The following is a 17848-nucleotide window of genomic DNA, read 5'->3' as shown; positions in this document are numbered from 1 at the left end:
GTGATGCCCTGGATGCTCACGTGTGGCATGTGACAGGTGTGACAGGACATAATACTTCAGTTTATGTATATACTGCATTTTCTTCATTCACTCATCCACTCATGAACATGTGGATTGCTACCTCTTGGCTCTTAGGAATAATGATGAAAGGAGCATGCGTGTGCAAATATATCTTTGAGAGCCTGCTTTGAATTCTTTGGGTATATACCCAGAAGTGGGATTGCTGGATCATATGGTAGTTCTAGTCTTCGTTTTTTGAGCGTTTGCTATACTGTTTTCCATAGCAGTTGGACCATTTTACAATCCTACCAACAGTGTTTTCCTCCTTTCCTTTGCTTTTCTCCTCCTTTCTTGTTCCTTCTTCTATTTTTTTTTTTTACTTATTTTGAAATAATTTTAGATTTACAGAAAAATTGCAAAGGTTGCATAGAGGGTTCCTGTATTCCCTTCACCCAAAGTCTGCTAATGTTAACGTATTTATCAAGCAAATACATTAACATTGGTTCAATACCATTAACTAAATTACAGACTCTTCTTGGATTTCACGAGTTTATCCACTACTGTACTTTTTCTGTGATGGGCTAGTTTTATTATTAGTCATCACGTCTCCCTAATCTTCTCCAGGCTGTGGCAGTTTATCAATTTTTCCTTGTTTTTCATGACTTTGACACTTCTGAGGAGTATCTTCAGATATTTCCTCACTTGGGATTTGCCTGGTTTACTCATGAGTAAACTGGTGTTTTGGCGTCTCGGGGAAGAGTATCTCAGAGGTCAGGCTCTTCTCATTGCCATTGCTGTTGCTGCTTCTCACTGCTGACAGGAGGCTCATGTTGTCAACATGGTTTATCAACTAACCCTGCCCTTGGTCAAGATGGCGTCTATAAAGTTATTATTTTTCTTTTCCATAATTTATTTGTTAGATTATTGTTTCTGTTTTAAGTATAATGAATGTTTTGCTAAATAAAACTCTTATTTGGTCTTGGTTTTACTCAGAGGAATTGTGAACCTATGAGATTCTCTTCAATAGTGGGCAGTCTTGTTTTCCCTATTAACTTTCTTATTGGCTGTCATTAAACCCTGAAATTCTCCATAGAAGGCCCAAAAACTTACCAATATTTTAATGCAGAAGGACTTGAAATTTTCATTTTTTGGGGAAAATGGCTTCTAAATTTTAACTTGGAAGGTGGTTAGAATATTCTTAAGAGAAGAATTTTTTTTTAAGACTTTATCTATCTATTTGACAGAGAGAGAGCACGCACAAGCAGGGAAACAGCAGGCAGAGGGGCAGAGGGAGAAGCAGACTCCCTGCTGAGCAAGGAGCCCCATATGGGCGCCATCCCAGGATGCTGGGATCATGACCTGAGCCAAAAGCAGATGCTTAACCGACTGAGCCACCCAGGTGCCCCTCTTGAGAGAGAAATTGTATTTACATGACATTAGAAGTTCATGTTTATGTTAAGAATCAAATATAAATTGGGACACCTCTCTCTGACAAATAAAGAAATCTTAAAAAAAAAAAAAAAAGAACCACATGCAAATTATTCATGGTGTTTGCACACTGATCACCAAATATCAGCCAAATCTTGAGTACAAAATAAGGAAAGAAAAACATGTCTAAATTTTTCCCTTTATATCACACTGACCACAATAAATACAAGAACAACACAGGGTGAGATGCTAGGGCACCCAGTGGTTGAAGTAGACAGTACAGCATCCAGGTATGGGATGGCCTTGGGTTTGGCCTGTGCAGCTCAGAAAAGTGGTCTTTCCTCATTGCCTCACTCCCCAGCATTAACCATTTGCTCCCCCTAAAATGCACAAAATGCCACGTCTTTCATTAATTGTAAAAAGTCAAACTTCTTTTTTTAAAAAGTTTTATTAATCTATTTTTAATTTTTTTGTATCTGGGCCATCTTAGCAGGCTGGTGAAGCTCTTAGGACCTCTCTTCTAAATAACGTCTTTTTGTTTTTGTTTTTTGTTTAAATTTACTTGAAAGAGAGAGAGAGAGAGAGGGCATGAGCAGGGGGAGGGGCAGAGGGAGAGGGAGAAGCAGACTCCCCGCTGAGCAGGGAGCCTGACATGGGGCTCAATCCCAGGACTCTGGGATCATGATCTGGGCCGAAGGCAGACGCCTAACCAACCGAGCCACCCAGGCGCCCCTTCTTTTTTTTTTTTTTTTAAGGTTTTATTTTTAAGTAATCTCTACACTAAGTGTGGGGCTTGAACCATAGAGCCACAGAGCCAGTGCTCTGCTGACTGAGCCAGTCAGGCACCCCTCAAACTCCTTTATTATAGAAATTAGTGAAGTAATTTTAAAAATATGTTATTTTCTTGATTGTAAAGAACCATCAAATAAGATTGTCTTTCTTCAAGCTTAATTTTGTGTGTTCATTGAATTAGCATTTCCCTGAGGCCTTCTCTGGGCCATTTCCACAGAGGGACCTCCTCCGTAGGTGTTCCTCCTATAAAAAAAAAAAATCTACTGTTGTCTTTTTTTTTTTTTTAAGATTTTATTTATTTATTTGACAGAGATAGAGATAGCCAGCGAGAGAGGGAACACACGCAGGGGGAGTGGGAGAGGAAGAAGCAGGCTCCCAGCGGAGGAGCCTGATGTGGGGCTCGATCCCATAACGCCGGGATCATGCCCTGAGCCGAAGGCAGACGCTTAACCGCTCTGCCACCCAGGTGCCCCTACTGTTGTCTTTTTGTATATAAATTTGTGGGCTTTATTTCTCGTTATGGACTTTCTATATCCTTTTTTTTTTTTAATTCCAGTGTAGTTAACATACAGTGTTGTATTAGTTTCAGGTGTACAATACAGTGATTCAACAATTCCATACATTACTCAGTGCTCATCATGGTAAGTGTGCTCTTAATCGCCTTCACCTATTTCACCCACCCCCTCACGCCTTTCCCCTCTGGTAACCATCTGTTTGTTCTCTGCAAAGAACAGTCTGTTTTTTGTTTGTCTCTTTTTTCCCCCTTTGTTTTGTTTCTTAAATTCCACATATGAGTGAGATCATATGGTGTTTGTCTTTCTCTGACTGACTTATTTCCCTTAGCATAATACTCTCTAGATCCATCCACGTTGTTGCAAATGGCAAGATATCATTCTTTTTTTATGGCTGAGTAATATTGCATTCATCTATCAAGGACACTTGGACTAATTCCATGATTTGGCTATTGTACATAATCCTGTAGTAAACATAGGGGTGGGGGTGCCTGGCTGGCTCAGTCAGTGGAGTGTGTGACTCTTGATCTCGGGGTTGTGGGTTCGAGCCCCATGTTGGGTGTGGAGCTTACTTAAAAATGAAATCTTTTAAAAATAATAAATAAATAAAAACAAACAGGGTTGCACATATCCTTTCGAATTAGTGTTTTCGTATTCTTTGGGTAAATACCTAATAGTGTGATTACTGGATCATATGGTAGTTATATTTTTAATTCTTTAAAAAAGATTTTATTTGAGAGAGAGAGTGAGAGAGCGTGGGTGCAGGGGGAGGAGCAGAGGGAGAGGGACACAGGGCTCAATCCCAGAACCTTGAGATCATGACCTGAGCCAAAATCAAGAGTCAGATGTTCAACCAACTGAGCCACCCAGGCACCCCCTATTTTTAATTTTTTGAGGAATCTCCATATTGTTTTCCAGAGTGGCTGTACCAGTTTGCATTCCCACCAACAGTACAAGAGGGTTCCCTTTCTCCACATCCTCGCCAACACTTGTTTTTTGTGTTGTTGATTTTAGCCATTCTGACAGATGTGAGGTGATATCTCATTGTGGTTGTTTGTTTTATAAGATTTTATTTTTTTAGGTAATCTCTACACCCAACGTGGGGCTCGAACCCACAACCCCGAGATCAAGAGTCAGATGCTCCACTGAGCCAGCCAGGAGCCCCCTCATTGTGGTTTTGATTTGCATTTCCCTGTTGATGAGTGATGTTGAGCATCTTTTCATGTGTCTGTTGGCCATCTGGATGTCTTTGGAGAAATGTCTGATCATGTCTTCTGCCCATTTTCTAATTGGATTATTTGGGTGGTTTTTTGATGTTGAATTTTATGGATATAAGTTCTTTATGTATTTTGGATGCTAACTCTTAATCAGATATGTCATTTGCAAATATCTTCTCCCATTTACTAGGTTGTCTTTTAGTTTCGTTGACTATTTTCTTTGTTGTGCAGAAGGTTTTTATTTTGATGTAGTCCCAATAGTTTATTTTTGCTTTCGTTTCCCTTGCTTCAGGAGGCATATCTAGAAAAACGTCGCTATGGCCGATGTCAGAGAAATTACTGCCTGTGCTCTCTCCTAGGATTATTATGGTTTGAGATCTCACATTTAGGTCCTTCATTCCTTTTTTTTTTTCTTTAGAGAGGGAAAGAGAAGTGGGGATGGGCAGAGGGAGAGGGAGAGGGAGAGAGAGAATCTTAAGCAGGCTCCACACTCAGCATGGAGCCGACATGGGGCTTGATCTCACAACTCTGAGATTATGACCTGAAATTGTGTCAGATGCTTAACTGACTGACCCACCCAGGTGCCCCTGTCCTTAATCCATTTTGAATTTACTTTTGTAGATGGTGGAAGAAAGTGGTCTAGTTTCATTCTTTTCCAATGTAGCTGTCTAGTTTTCCCAACACCATTCGTTGAAGAGACTGTCTTTTTCCCATTGCATATTCTTGCCTCCTTTGTAAAAAATTAATTGACCATAAAATTTTTTGTTTATTTCTGGGTTCTCTATTCTGTTCTATTGATCTATGTGTCTATTTTTGTGCCAGTACCATGCTGTTCTGATTACTACAGCTGTGTAGTATAACTTGAAATCTGGAATTGTGATGCCTCCAGTTTTCTTTTTTTCTTTTAAAGATTTTTAAAGTTTACTTGAGAGAGAGAGAGCACAAGCCAGCAGGGGGTGAGAGGGAGAGGGTGAGAGGCAGAGGGAGAAGCAGGCTCCCGCTGAGCAGGGAGTCCAGTTCGGGGCTCAGTCCCAGAACCTGGGATCATGACCTGAGCCAAAGGCAGACACTTAACCAAAGGAGCCACCCAGGCGCCCCTGTTTTTCTTTTTCAAGATTGTTTTGGTTATTTGGCATCTTTTGTGTTGCATACAAATTTTGCGATTGTTTGTTCTAGTTCTATGAAAAATGCTGTTGGCATTTTGATAGGGGTGGACTTCCTATATTCTTTCATAGTGCCCTCTCCTCAACTCAAGTACTGTATGCATTCAGAGTGAGGAATGAATAGTAGATGGTGTGGAGGTGAGCAAATTCAGGGACATAAGCCAAGTCCATCTGGGATCTAACTTCATGCCTGACCTGTAGCATTCTTCATTTGGGTGGGGGCCGTGTTCATATCTGCAAAGGATTTGGGTGTGTTGGCTCATTCTTTCTATTTCTTCCTATTCTGGAAGTGGTAGTTTCATTTAGGCATTGTCTAGGACAATTTAAAACCAATTATAGTCACTAATACAACAAAATAAAAATTATAAAAATAAATAAAAATAAAACCAATTATAGTCTTCCCAATTAACTCACCATTTCCAACGTTGGCCTTCCCCCCCAACAAGACTATGATTTTTAAGAATTTTTTTCAGAAGATTTTATTTCCTTGACACAGAGAGAGAGAGAGAGAGATCCCCAGTAGGCAGAGTGGCAGGCAGACGGAGAGGGAGAAGCAAGCTCCCCACTGGTGAGAGAGCCCGATGCGGGGCTCGATCCCAGGACCCTAGGATCATGACCTGAGCCGAAGGCAGACACTTAACCAACTGAGCCACCCAGGTGCCCCAATGATTTATTTTTTTAAGGCAGGGTTATGATTTACATTTACTCTTGACCCTCTGTGCCCAGCCTAGTGCTAGAATGAAGGTACTTCTGGAAGAAATGAGGAGAAGGAGAAGGTAGCCCTTTAAGAGGAAGATGTATGGAGTTTGGAGCTGGGTTTGGGAACAAATACTTCCAGCAGCATTGAGAAATGTGAACGTGACCTTTTTAGTCCAAAGTCATGCAGACACATGGTTTTGGTTGGGTATTCACACATTTATGCCTGGTGGGTTCGGTGATGTGATGTGTTTCTGCTCGACCAAGCCCTTTTGGGGCCTGCTAGGACAGGTGGCCTGACAACTTTGTTTTCTTGGGTGGGGTAATTTCCTGGTGTTTCACTCAAAAGATGTCAACTTTGATTTTAGTGATGGAGGCTTATCCTGGCAACTTTTACAGTTAAGCATTCCCAACATGTTTTAAAATGGCTATCACATGTAACATCCAGAATTCTATTTATAGTAATATGTGCTATCCTTGTTACAGAAGGATAAAGACGGAGTATTTTCTCGGACTGTGCTGTCACGGAATCTGAAATTTTTTATTTCCAGCTCTGTGTTCTGGGCAGGGAGAGACCATACTGCCTGGGATTTCAACAGCAGCATGGACCACCTTCTCCCAGATGAGTCACTGGTTCTCCGTGTGGGGCTGGCCCGGAGACTGGTGCTTAGTAAGAATGGGCTAGGAGGGGGCCTCTATCCCGGACTGATTTACCAGGTCTGGGAACTCAGTTTTGGAATGTGCCCACCATATTTGGGTTCGATGTGGGAATGAGGAGACAAAGGGTGAGGGATCCACCCAGAACACACTGGCCCACGCCCCTTGTGCGAGGAGGGCCGGGCAGGTGCCAGCATGTCGTGGTTCTCAGCCAATTCCAGCAGAATCCTTGAGAAACAGGCTGTGTCAGGATTCCCGCGCTGTTATCGCTACACCTGCCACAAAACAACAATGTCAACTCTCCCGGAAAGATCTCCCTTCAGGACATTTTTCCTAAAGCATGGCAGACTAAGAGGCAGGCAGAAGCCAAGCTCAGAGGAGGTAACAGTGCTGGAGACAGAGGAATGGCCGGGTGTGTGCCGTTCGTAGGTGGGGGGGTTTGCCTGGTTGGGACACAGGCCGTGTAGCTCCCTCTGGTTTCAAGAGCCACTCCCTACTCATTTGGGTTCTTTTCTGCTTCAAGTCTTTTTATTCTTGATCATGCCAGATATACATGTATCTGTATATATGACCATGCAATGCTCCGGGAATCCCTGGAGCCACCACACTTAACATGCTGTAAAACTGAACCCATCTTCTCTTTTTCCCACCAACTGGTCTCCCTTAGCAGCCTCTTCATGCCCGCCAGGGATGCTTCCATTGTTACCCTCTCACACTAGAGGCTTTGGCATGCCATTTTATTTATTCATTAGTTATTCAATAGTCGAATATCCAAATATTTGTTGCATTTTCTTTGTTTTCTTTCTCGTTTTTTATTAGCATTTATCAAAAGCTTAAGTTATCTTGTTTATTTAGTTGTTGTTTTTTTTTAATCTCCTCCCCTTCTGGGCTCATTCACTGCCCTATTCCCGGGGCCCAAAGTGTCCAGCATGAAGCAAATAATACGTAGTTGAAAAATGAACAAACAAATCTATGTAAGGTATTTAGAATTTTGTAAGCAAGATACATTTAAGCTAATTAAGGTTTTGCTTTCGTCTGCCATCACTTCACTCTGTGCATTGTCTGCTCTAGAACAAATCTTTCTTGAATGCCTCTACGAGCCAGGCACCGTTCAAGGTGCTAGGAATACTGCAATGAGCAACACGGACATGGCCACATGCTCCCTCATCACCCACCCACCAAAGCCAAAGCGCTCGGCTGAGCTCCAAGGACCCTCCCCCTTCCTCAGAGCCCATTCATCCTGCCCACAGGGAACTCCTGGTGGGTGGGTGATAAGGGAGCAGGGATGGCCAGAGGTTGGGAGCCTGGTTCCGTGGCAGGTTCAGGAAGCTGGGGTGAAGGTGAGTGACTGAGAATCAAGAGGCAGGCCCATGGGGAGACAGGGGTAGGTGGTGATAGCGTGAGCTAAGAAATCCAGAGGGGAAAACATGCCAGTGGGGATCTGGAAGGCTTATTGGTGGAACCGGAGGTGGAGAGGAAATGGGAGGTTCTGCCTCTGACTCAGAGGACCAGCAACTTGCCTGAGGTCGGAGAGGAGCCCCAAACCCAGGGAGGTCTGATTCCACCTGTGCTCAAGACCCTTCTCTGTTCTGGTGTTGGTGAGTCCAGGGAGAGCTTTTCTCCTCCTCTGTCCCGGATCTTGCCATCCAGCCTTCAGGAAAGACCTCTGTGGGCTGAGGCCCAGATATCCCAGCTCTCTCAGGCCCTAATCCTGACCCTGCCACCTCCTCACCAAGGGAAGCTGTCTCTCCTCTGGGCTCCCATTTCTCATCTACTCTGCACCTGCCTGACATCCCCGAAAACCATCTCCTCTCCTGGGTCTCACTTCCTCCTGGGTTTGCCACTTCTGAGCAAACCAAGGCCCTGAGCCCTGCCCTGCCTTACCTCACGGGCCTGCCAGGGGCCTCAGAGCCACGGAATGCCCGGAAGTGGCCACATGCGGGGAGTCAAGTGTTGCTGTTAGTTCTGCAGCACAGTGAACAACATGGGTATGAAGGGGAAGGGGAGGCCCTGTCCAGCACCTGGTCCCCAAGTCTTGGCATCACCGTGACCTTGGATGGGTTATTTCACCTTTCTCAAGTGGAAACTAGAGTAGTTCTTGTGCAGGATCGCGGCAAGAAATAAGGAAATGACGAATGGAAAGGGCTTTACTGGGCGTTTAAACCTCGGTGGCTGGTGGCTTCCTACTTTGGGATCAGGCATTGTCCCACTCTAGCTGTTGGCAATGGGACAACCCCTTGACCAGTGGTAGGTTTGTAATCTACTCACATTCAGGAGGCATCTCTGAAGGATGGTGTTGGTTTGATAGACTGGGGACCCATTTCATCCCCGACCCCTAGTGCTGCAGCACTGTTCGGTAGGCCCACTCACTGGTCACTTGAGATGTGACAATAATCAGACCCTATAGGCTTGGAGTTGACAGCTGTACATGTGGTCATCCAGTCACCAAAGATACACAGGTGGCAAGTAAGCATTTAAAGGTGTGCTCAGCATCACATGTCATTAGGGAAATGCAGATTAAAACAACAATGAGTTACCACCACACACCTATTGGAATGACTAAAACCGAAGCACTGATAACGTCCAATGTTGGTGAGGATGTGGAGCAACCGGAACTCCCGTTCACTGCTGGTGGGAATGCAAAGCGGCACAGCCACCCTGGAAGACAGTCTGGCAGTTTCTTACAAAACTAGCCATGCTCTTATCATATGATCCTGCGGTTGTGCTCCTTGGCACTTACTGAAATGTCCATACAAAAACCTGCATGCCCAGGTTTATAGCAGCCCTGTTCCTGACTGCCAAAACAGATGTCCTTCAATAGGGGAATGGATAAACTGGTACGTCCAGACAATGGACTATCACTCAGCAATAAAAAAAAAATGAGCGCTCAAGCCACAAAAAGGCGGGGAGAAACCTTAAATGCACGTGCTAAGTGAAAGAAGCCAGTCTGAAAAGATACAGACTGTAGGATTCCAACTGGAAGTCAGTGTTGGATATAGATTGGTAGCTCTGAAGTTCATTCAATTTGGGAGCCCTCTTTAAGAGAAAAAAGTACAGAACTACAAATACAAAGTTAGATTAAAAAGAAATATTTCTTAATTGGCCGCCAGGTCAACTACCCCTATGGTTGCCCCCCTAGTCTGGGATGGTTCCATAACCCAGGAAAGACCCTGCTATCCAGCTGAGGAGAAACAACGGGCAACGGAACAGGGATATAGACTCCCAGGCAGAGGATGGTAGGCTTTACCTGCCAACTCCAACAGCAAAGTGAACCCCGAATCTACCACTCCAGAGTCAAACCCTGGGCCCCAACAGGGCCTAACAAGGAACCAAAATTCCTCTGTAAACCCAGAGAGGACCTCAAACTAGTCTTGATCCCATCAAATTGTAATCTCTCACAGGACCCCTGGCTGTCCTCGGTCTTGCATTGTGCTTTGGGCCTTGCCTCCTAAATGCCCTAACCCGCTTTTATCTTCCAGAATAAAGGTCATCAAACTCCAAATGGTGGTGGTTCAGAGGGAGCCTCACATGGAAGTCAAACCAGACATCTACAGGGGACCCCTTGATAGATCCGGGTGAGAGGAACCCTGACTGGTTGCAACGCCCCGGTGACCAGCAGGAAGTAGCTAGGACCGGTCGTTGCCCTTCTTCCCTAGAAGCAGTTAGGATTACCTCTTCAGAGGCGGGAATGATAAAGGATAATTGGAAGGCAGGCAGGCAGGGACAAGGGGCCCCCACCCTATGAGGAAACTACCCTTAAAAGGATTTTACACCACCCTGGAAGGAGACCTCCACCCTTTCCCATATGATAGATAGGTGACAAAAATCTGATTGGGTGACGGGTGCAGCCCACCAACAAGCCCATAAAAACCTCTAGACTTAGAAACTCCAGTGGCAACCCTTTCGGGTCCCCTCCCTTCTTGGGAGCTTTGTACTATGACTTTGCAATCAATAAATCGCTCAATAAACCTTAAAAATTTTTTCTTTAGCGTGTTACAGGAAATCATCACAAACTATAAATCTGAAAAAGCTGAAAAATACCACAAACGTCAAAAATCTTCAAAAATAATACACAATTTGTATTGTTCACAGCATTTTTATAAAAATGTACCCCCCCACATATTTTCTACTGCATATACTCTGATTATTTCTTCCTATAACAATGTTTAAAATGTTTTCTACAGGGGCACCTGGGTGGCTCAGTCGGTTAAGCATCTGCCTTTGGCTCAGTTCATAATCTCAGGGTCATCGGATCGAGCCCCTCATCAAGCCCCTCTCTGAACCCTGCACAGAGCCCCACATCAAGCCTCCAGGCCTGCATCAAGCCCAGAGCCCCACATTGTGCTTCCTTCTCAGAGGGGAGTCTGCTTCTCCCTCACCCTCTGCCCCTGCCCACCCCCTCTTCATCCTGTGTGTGCTCTCTCTCACTCTCTCTCCAAATAAATAAATAATCTTAAAAAAATGTTTTCTACAGAGAGAATATAGAGGTAGTTCAATCTTTCTTCTAGCATGGTTGATCAAAACGTTTTCATTACTGATAGTTCAGAAAAATTTCTTTCAGCACCATGGTTCATTATGCCTTATAATGTGTCTTGCGAATTCTTGAGATTTGTCAAATTGTTGTCAAATATGAGAAACCTGTATAATGCTTCTTTCATTTGAGGGGTAAAATCTGGGGATCCAGTAATTAATCTTAAATATTATTTAAGTTGGTGATACCCAGGGGCAAATTGATTGTTGATGTTGCCATGGAATGGCCTGAATTTTGGATTGGGCCCTGAACCTTTGCCTCATGTTAGGAAGGTAAGACTCTTGCTGGAAGCCATTCCTGTACCATGACAATTAGCAGTGACTTAATTATACTCAGAGGTGATGAGGGACCACATAAATATGTCCTGTTAAATGCAATCTAAGTGTATTCCCAGCTCAATATGCCCTTAGTTGTGTCCCCCAAAATGTCAATGGCCACCCCTGAGCCTCTGACACGAGATGTGCAAATTCCGAGTGGGAAGAGAGCAGCCTTAACCAACTGCAGTCAAGCTATCTTACTTTTCTGTTTTATTAAATACAAGACATAATTATGTGCGCACTGCTGCACTGTGGAGAAAAATCTGAGCTTCATAGAAAACTATAAGCTACAACACGTCTTCTGCATTAGCTGATTCTGATCGTATGCGAGCTATTTAACAACTCCAGATTGTAGACAACTGAGAGCAATGCAAGATGATTTTTTAAAAATATTTATTTATTTATTTATTTGAGAGAGAGAGAGAGAGAATGAGCAGGAGGGAGGAGCAGAGGGAGAGGGAGAAGCAGGCTTCCTGCTGAGCAGGGAGCCTGACATGGGGCTCGATCCCATAATCCTGGGATCATGACCTAAGTCAAAGGCAGATGCTTAACCGACTGAGCCACCCAGGCGCCCCAATGGAAGATAATTTTTATTTTTTATTTTTTAAAGATTTTTTTTATTTGAGAGGAAGGGAATGCGCGCACACACGGAAGAGAGCATGAGCAGGGCGAGGGACAGAATGAGAAGCAGACTCTCCACTGAGCTGGGAGCCCCATGTGGAGCTTGATCCCAGGAGGCTGGGAGCACAACCTGACCCAAAGGCAGATGCCCAATCACCTGAGCCACCCAGGCACCTGTAAGGTAATTTCTGTATGTTGAAATGCAAATGAATTCTGCCCAGTGGAGGGAGCTTTGTCTCCATGTGTACATTCACTTCAATATTCCTGATCTATAAATGCGTCTGTTGTTTTTCCCTTTGACCTAGATATAACATCTGCCCAGTTCCCTCACAATGCTTAAAATAAAATCTTTAACATGTTTATTTTATATTTGTATGAAAGTCATACTTTCACTTAAAAAAAATATCCTTTAGTACTAGGGTCCTCCACAGGGCCTTCAAAGGAGCCCAGGCAAATTGTGAGGGAGAGGCCACAAACGGTGAACTTTACAGGTTTCATGGTAAATCTTCCACTGGAATTACAGATTCAGGTAAAGTGTGCAACATGAGAAGAAAAAAGAAGCATAAGTGGACCCACTTAAATGGGATGGACTGAAGAAGCAAACACTGTTGGAAGAAAGCCAGGAGTGGTCAGTGCCCTGGAAAGCAAAGGAGCATAGATTTTAGAGAATTAAATAATGGAAAACAGTATAAAATGCCTTGGGTTCAAGGAAGAATGGAGAAGTGGCAATCTGATTTGAAAATTAGGAGACCAAGGCTCTCCTTAACAGCAATATTGGGACAAAAGTGAGGAAACAGCCATGCATGGGGAGTGGATGGAGGTGGACAAAGTGAGTACAGTGAGCATGACCTCCTATTTCTAATAACTTAGCAATGGAAGGAAGGACCGAGATACCCCAGTAGATAAGAGCAGACACATGGACTCAGAGGGAATTTTCCCCTGTGACATTTCATATCATCACTGACATTTTCAGGTATCTGAGAACATCTAAAAAAGAAGTTTTAAAGAAGGAAAATGCCTATAATTTATAAGGAGATTATCATCATTTAGTTTCTACATATAATAGGTAAATGTGTATAATATATAAAATAATAAATATTGAGCCAAAGTTTTGTATATACATAAACATGATACAAAATTAGAATCATACTGTATGTATAGTATAAGAATATACTCATTACTTTGTCATATCTGGGAGAATGTTCTCATTTAAGATCCTTCCAAATCAGTAGCTTAAAGACTGTATAATATTCTATGTTGTGAGTGTTCATAATCACCTGATTCATTCTTTATTATTTGGCCTGCACTTTATTGATAATTTTTCACTGTTTCGATACTGCTGTCATGACTTTCCTTTACATTAATCTTTTTTTAAAAGATTTTATTTATTTATTTTATTTTAGAGAAGAAAGAGAGCGGGGTGGAGGGAGGTGCAGAGGGTGAGGGAGAGAATCTCAAGCAGACTCCATGCTGACATGGAGTCTGACGTGGGGCTTGATCTCATGACCTTGAGATCATGACCTGAGCTGAAACCAAAAGTCTGATGCTCAACCAACTGAGCCACCCAGGTGTCTCTCTTTTACATTAATCTTAATGATTAGTTCTAATTCATTCCAAAAGAAAAATTACTTTGAAGTAGAATTCTTGGGTCACACAGTACATGTTCCTGGCCTTTAATACATAGTCTCAAATTTCCCTATAAATAGGCTGACCCAGGTCTCTCACAAGTATGTGAGTGACTGTATGCTTATATCTCCCTTATCAATGAGAATTTTCATATTTTAAGAGTATTTGCCAATTTGTTAGGCAGATGTTGCACTATTTTAGTACATTTGATGGAACATTTACCATAAGTTTTTCTTTCACTCTTCCCATAAGCTAAGACTTCATTGTTCTTTCCGATTTTGCTAACCATGTTCTTACTTATTTAGAAATTGGTTTTGTATTGGGGAAAGTGGTGGTCGTTGGTGATTTACACAAGAACAGAATCCATGGAGTTGTGGAGACAAACCCAGACTGAACTGGATAAAGAGAGAATGGCAGGTGAGGACCACAAGCACAGACTGCTCTTCTGATGAATTTTGCTCTAAAGGAAAGCAGAGAAACTGGCTGTAGTGGAAGTGGAACATGGGGTCGAGTAGAAGTTGGTTTTTTTTTTTTTAAAGATTTTATTTATTTATTTGACAGAGATAGAGACAGCCAGCGAGAGAGGGAACACAAGCAGGGGGAGTGGGAGAGGAAGAAGCAGGCTTATAGCAGAAGAGCCTGATGTGGGGCTCGATCCCACCACGCCGGGACCATGCCCTGAGCCGAAGGCAGACGCTTAACCGCTGTGCCACCCAGCCGCCCCAAGAAGTTGTTTTTTTATATGGAAGTGACCTAGCAGAAAAGAGACACTGAGCAGTTGTTGACCTTAGTAAGAGCAGAGGAGGGCCATGCATTGTAACAGGACATGACGCAATGCAAGTGGGTTGGAAGATTTGGAAAGTGAGGTGGCTTTTCTATTTCTCAATGAATCAAGAAATGGTCAAAGCTGAAACGGGAGGAATGCTGGAATTCTGATGTAAAAGGAGGTAGGAAATGGTGTTTCAGAGAATGGAAGAGTAAACTGATGCGAGAAATCTAGTAAGACTGCTAGATAATGGCAAGGGCCCATATAAGATTCATGATTAGAAACTAGATGTGAGCTCAGTCTACACACATCTATTTTTTTTCTCCCACCACATTAAGCTGCTCAGATTCAGGTGACAAATAAGTAGAGTTAAATTGACTAGGGTTGGGGTTCTACAAGGTAAGAGGATTTAGGAACAGAGAGGAAAGGGAGTTGATGATGACTGAAGTGAACTGGTATAGTGATGGGGCCATAGCATCGTAACTAGGTGGAAAGCAGGCAAAGAAACAAAGCGGGTTATGGGTAGCAAGAGCGATGAATCACTGTCTCCTCCAGCCATCCAAGATCCCAAAAGGAAAGAAGGCTAAGGGGAAGAAACTGGCCCGGGTCCCTGCTGTTGTGAAGAAGTTGGAGGCCAAGAAGAAGGTCAATCTCCTGTTTGAAAAAAGGAACAAGAATTTTAGCATTGGATAGGACATTCAGCCCAAAAGGGATTTCAACCACTTTGTCAAATGGCCCTGTGACATCCAGCTGGCAAAGAGCTATTCTCTATAAACATCTAAAAGTACCTCCTGTGATTAACCAGTTCACCCAGGCCTTGGACCTCCAAACAGCCACTCAGCTGCATAAACTGGCCCAAATACAGACCAGAGACAAGCAAAGAAGAAGCAGAGATCGTTGGCCCAGGATGAAAAGAAAGCTGCCAGCAACGAGGATGTCCCCACTAAGAGGTCGCCTGTCTTTCGAGCTGGGGTTAATACTGTCACCACCTTAGTGGAAAACAAGAAGGCTCAGCTGGTAGTGATTGCACATGATGTGGATCCCATTGAGCTGGGGTTGTCTTCCTGCCTGCCCTGTGTCATGAGATAGGAATTCCCTTACTGCACTGTCAAGGGGAATGCCAGGCTGGGGCATCTGGTCCACAGGAAGACATGCACCACTGTTGCCTTCACACAGGTTAACTTGGAAGACAAAGGAGCTTTGGCTAAGCTGGTGGAACCTATCAGGACTAATTACAATGACAGATATGGTGAGATCTGCTGTCACTGGGGAAGCAACATCCTGGGTCCAAAGTCAGTGGCTCACATTGCCAAGCTGGAAAATGCAAAGGCTAAAGAACCGGCCACCAAATGGGGCTAAGTGTACACTGTTGAATTTTCTGTACTTAAAAGCAATAAAAAGTTCTCTTAAAAAAAAAAAGGAGTGGCGAACCAATAAGTTGGAGGCCACAAAGGGGTCAAGTCATTACTGGAGAAGAGCTATTAAGACGAGTGGTAGGAAAATAGGAAGTGGTTTTTGGAGAGTAGGATGCTTGAAATGGACATGTGAGAGGTGGCAAAGTTGATAATGACCAGGTGGGATGCAGAAAGGATTGATGAAAATGAGGTTGAGGAGGGTCCACGGTACTGGAGTGAACATCAGTGATCATGGCTGAAAAGCACGATGAAGAGTAATGTAATGAAAGAGCAAGACTGTAGGCCACGTAGAGTCTTCAGTGAATGAAGGGATTGGCAGACTGTGGGTAGATATGACTGCAGTATAGAGGTGGCAGAGTCTGATGGCCCATATTTCAGAGGAGATGGGCATTTGAGGGAGGAGGATAGAGACATGATTGAGAAGTGCAAATGAGCAGCAAGGGGGTTATCATTTTCTCCTCCAAATCCTTTAGAACCCAGTGTTTGAGAAAGAACAGCCACTCTAGAGAAGATTAAAGTCGGTGTCTTTAGGGGATAGTGAGATTTTAGCATTTTTTTTAAAATATTTTTTTTTATTATATTATGTTAGTCACCATACAGTACATCCCTGGTTTTTGATGTAAAGTTCTATGATTCATTAGTTGCATATAACACCCAGTGCACCATGCAATACGTGCCCTCCTTACTACCCATCACCAGCCTATCCCATTCCCCCACCCCCCTCCCCTCTGAAGCCCACAGTTTGTTTCTCAGAGTCCATAGTCTTTCATGCTTCATTCCCCCTTCTGATTACCCCCCCTTTCTTTATCCCTTTCTTCTCCTACCAATCTTCTTAGTTCTTATGTTCCATAGATGAGAGAAATCATATGATAGTTGTCTTTCTCTGCTTGACTTATTTCACTTAACATTATCTCCTCCAGTGCCGTCCATGTTGCAGCAAATGTTGAGAAATCATTCTTTTTGATAGCTGAGTAATATTCCATTGTATATATGGACCACAACTTCTTAATCCAGTCATCTGTTGAAGGGCATCTCGGCTCCTTCCACGAGTTAGCTATTGTGGACAATGCTGCTATGAACATTGGGGTGCATATGGCCCTTCTCTTCACTACGTCTGTATCTTTGGGGTAAACACCCAGTAGTGCAATGGCTGGGTCATAGGGTAGTTCAATTTTTAACTTTTTAAGGGACCTCCACACTGTTTTCCAGAGTGGCTGTACCAACTTGCATTCCCACCAACAATGTAGGAGGGATCCCCTTTCTCCACATCCTCTCCAACAATTGTTATTTCTTGCCTTGTCAATTTTTGCCATTCTAACTGGTGTAAGGTGGTATCTTAGTGTGGTTTTGATTTGAATTTCCCTGATGGCTAATGATTTTGAACATTTTTTCATGTCTCTGTTAGCCATTTGTATGTCTTCATTGGAAAAGTGTCTGTTCATATCTTCTGCCCATTTGATGATTTATTTGTTTCTCGCGTATTGAGTTTGAGAAGTTCTTTGTAGATCTTGGATACCAGTCTTTTATCTGTAGTATCATTTGCAAATATCTTCTCCCATTCCATGGGCTGCCTCTTAGTTTTTTTGACTGTTTCCTTGGCTGTGCAGAAGCTTTTTATCTTGATGAAGTCCCACAAGTTCATTTTATCTTTTGTTTCTCTTGCCTTTGGAGATGTGTCATGAAAAAGGTTGCTGTGGCTGATGTCATAGAGGTTGCTGCCTATGCTCTCCTCTAGGATTTTGATGGATTCCTGTCTCACATCGAGGTCTTTCATCCATTTAGAATTTATCTTTGTGTATGGTGTGAGAGAGTGGTCAAGTTTCATTCTTTTGCATGTAGCTGTCCAATATTCCCAGCACCATTTATTGAAGAGACTGTCTTTTTTCCACTGGATGTTTTTAACTGCTTCGTCAAAGATTAGTTGCCCAAAGACCCGAGGGTCCATTTCTGGGTTCTCTATTCTGTTCCATTGGTCTATGTGTCTGTTTTTGTGCCAGTACCATGCTGTCTTTGTGATCACAGCTTTGTAGTACAGCTTGAAATCTGTCATTGTGATGCCCCCAGCTTGGTTTTTCCTTTTCAACAATTCCTTGGCGATTCGGGGCCT

The 17848-nt window shown here is 43.3% G+C and overlaps 1 pseudogene; it reads left to right on the top strand.

Moving 5' to 3' along the window:
• Positions 1–14860: 14860 nt before the first annotated feature.
• On the top strand, positions 14861–15685 carry LOC123792779 (large ribosomal subunit protein eL8 pseudogene; annotated as a pseudogene).
• Positions 15686–17848: the final 2163 nt, after the last annotated feature.

Source organism: Ursus americanus, chromosome 20 (genome assembly GCF_024610735.1).
Source record: "Ursus americanus isolate L20-20 chromosome 20, mUrsAme1.1.p, whole genome shotgun sequence".
In the NCBI taxonomy this organism is placed as follows: domain Eukaryota; kingdom Metazoa; phylum Chordata; class Mammalia; order Carnivora; family Ursidae; genus Ursus; species Ursus americanus.
Note: the sequence above shows the minus strand (reverse complement) of the source record. Positions and strands in the feature narration are given on the sequence as shown.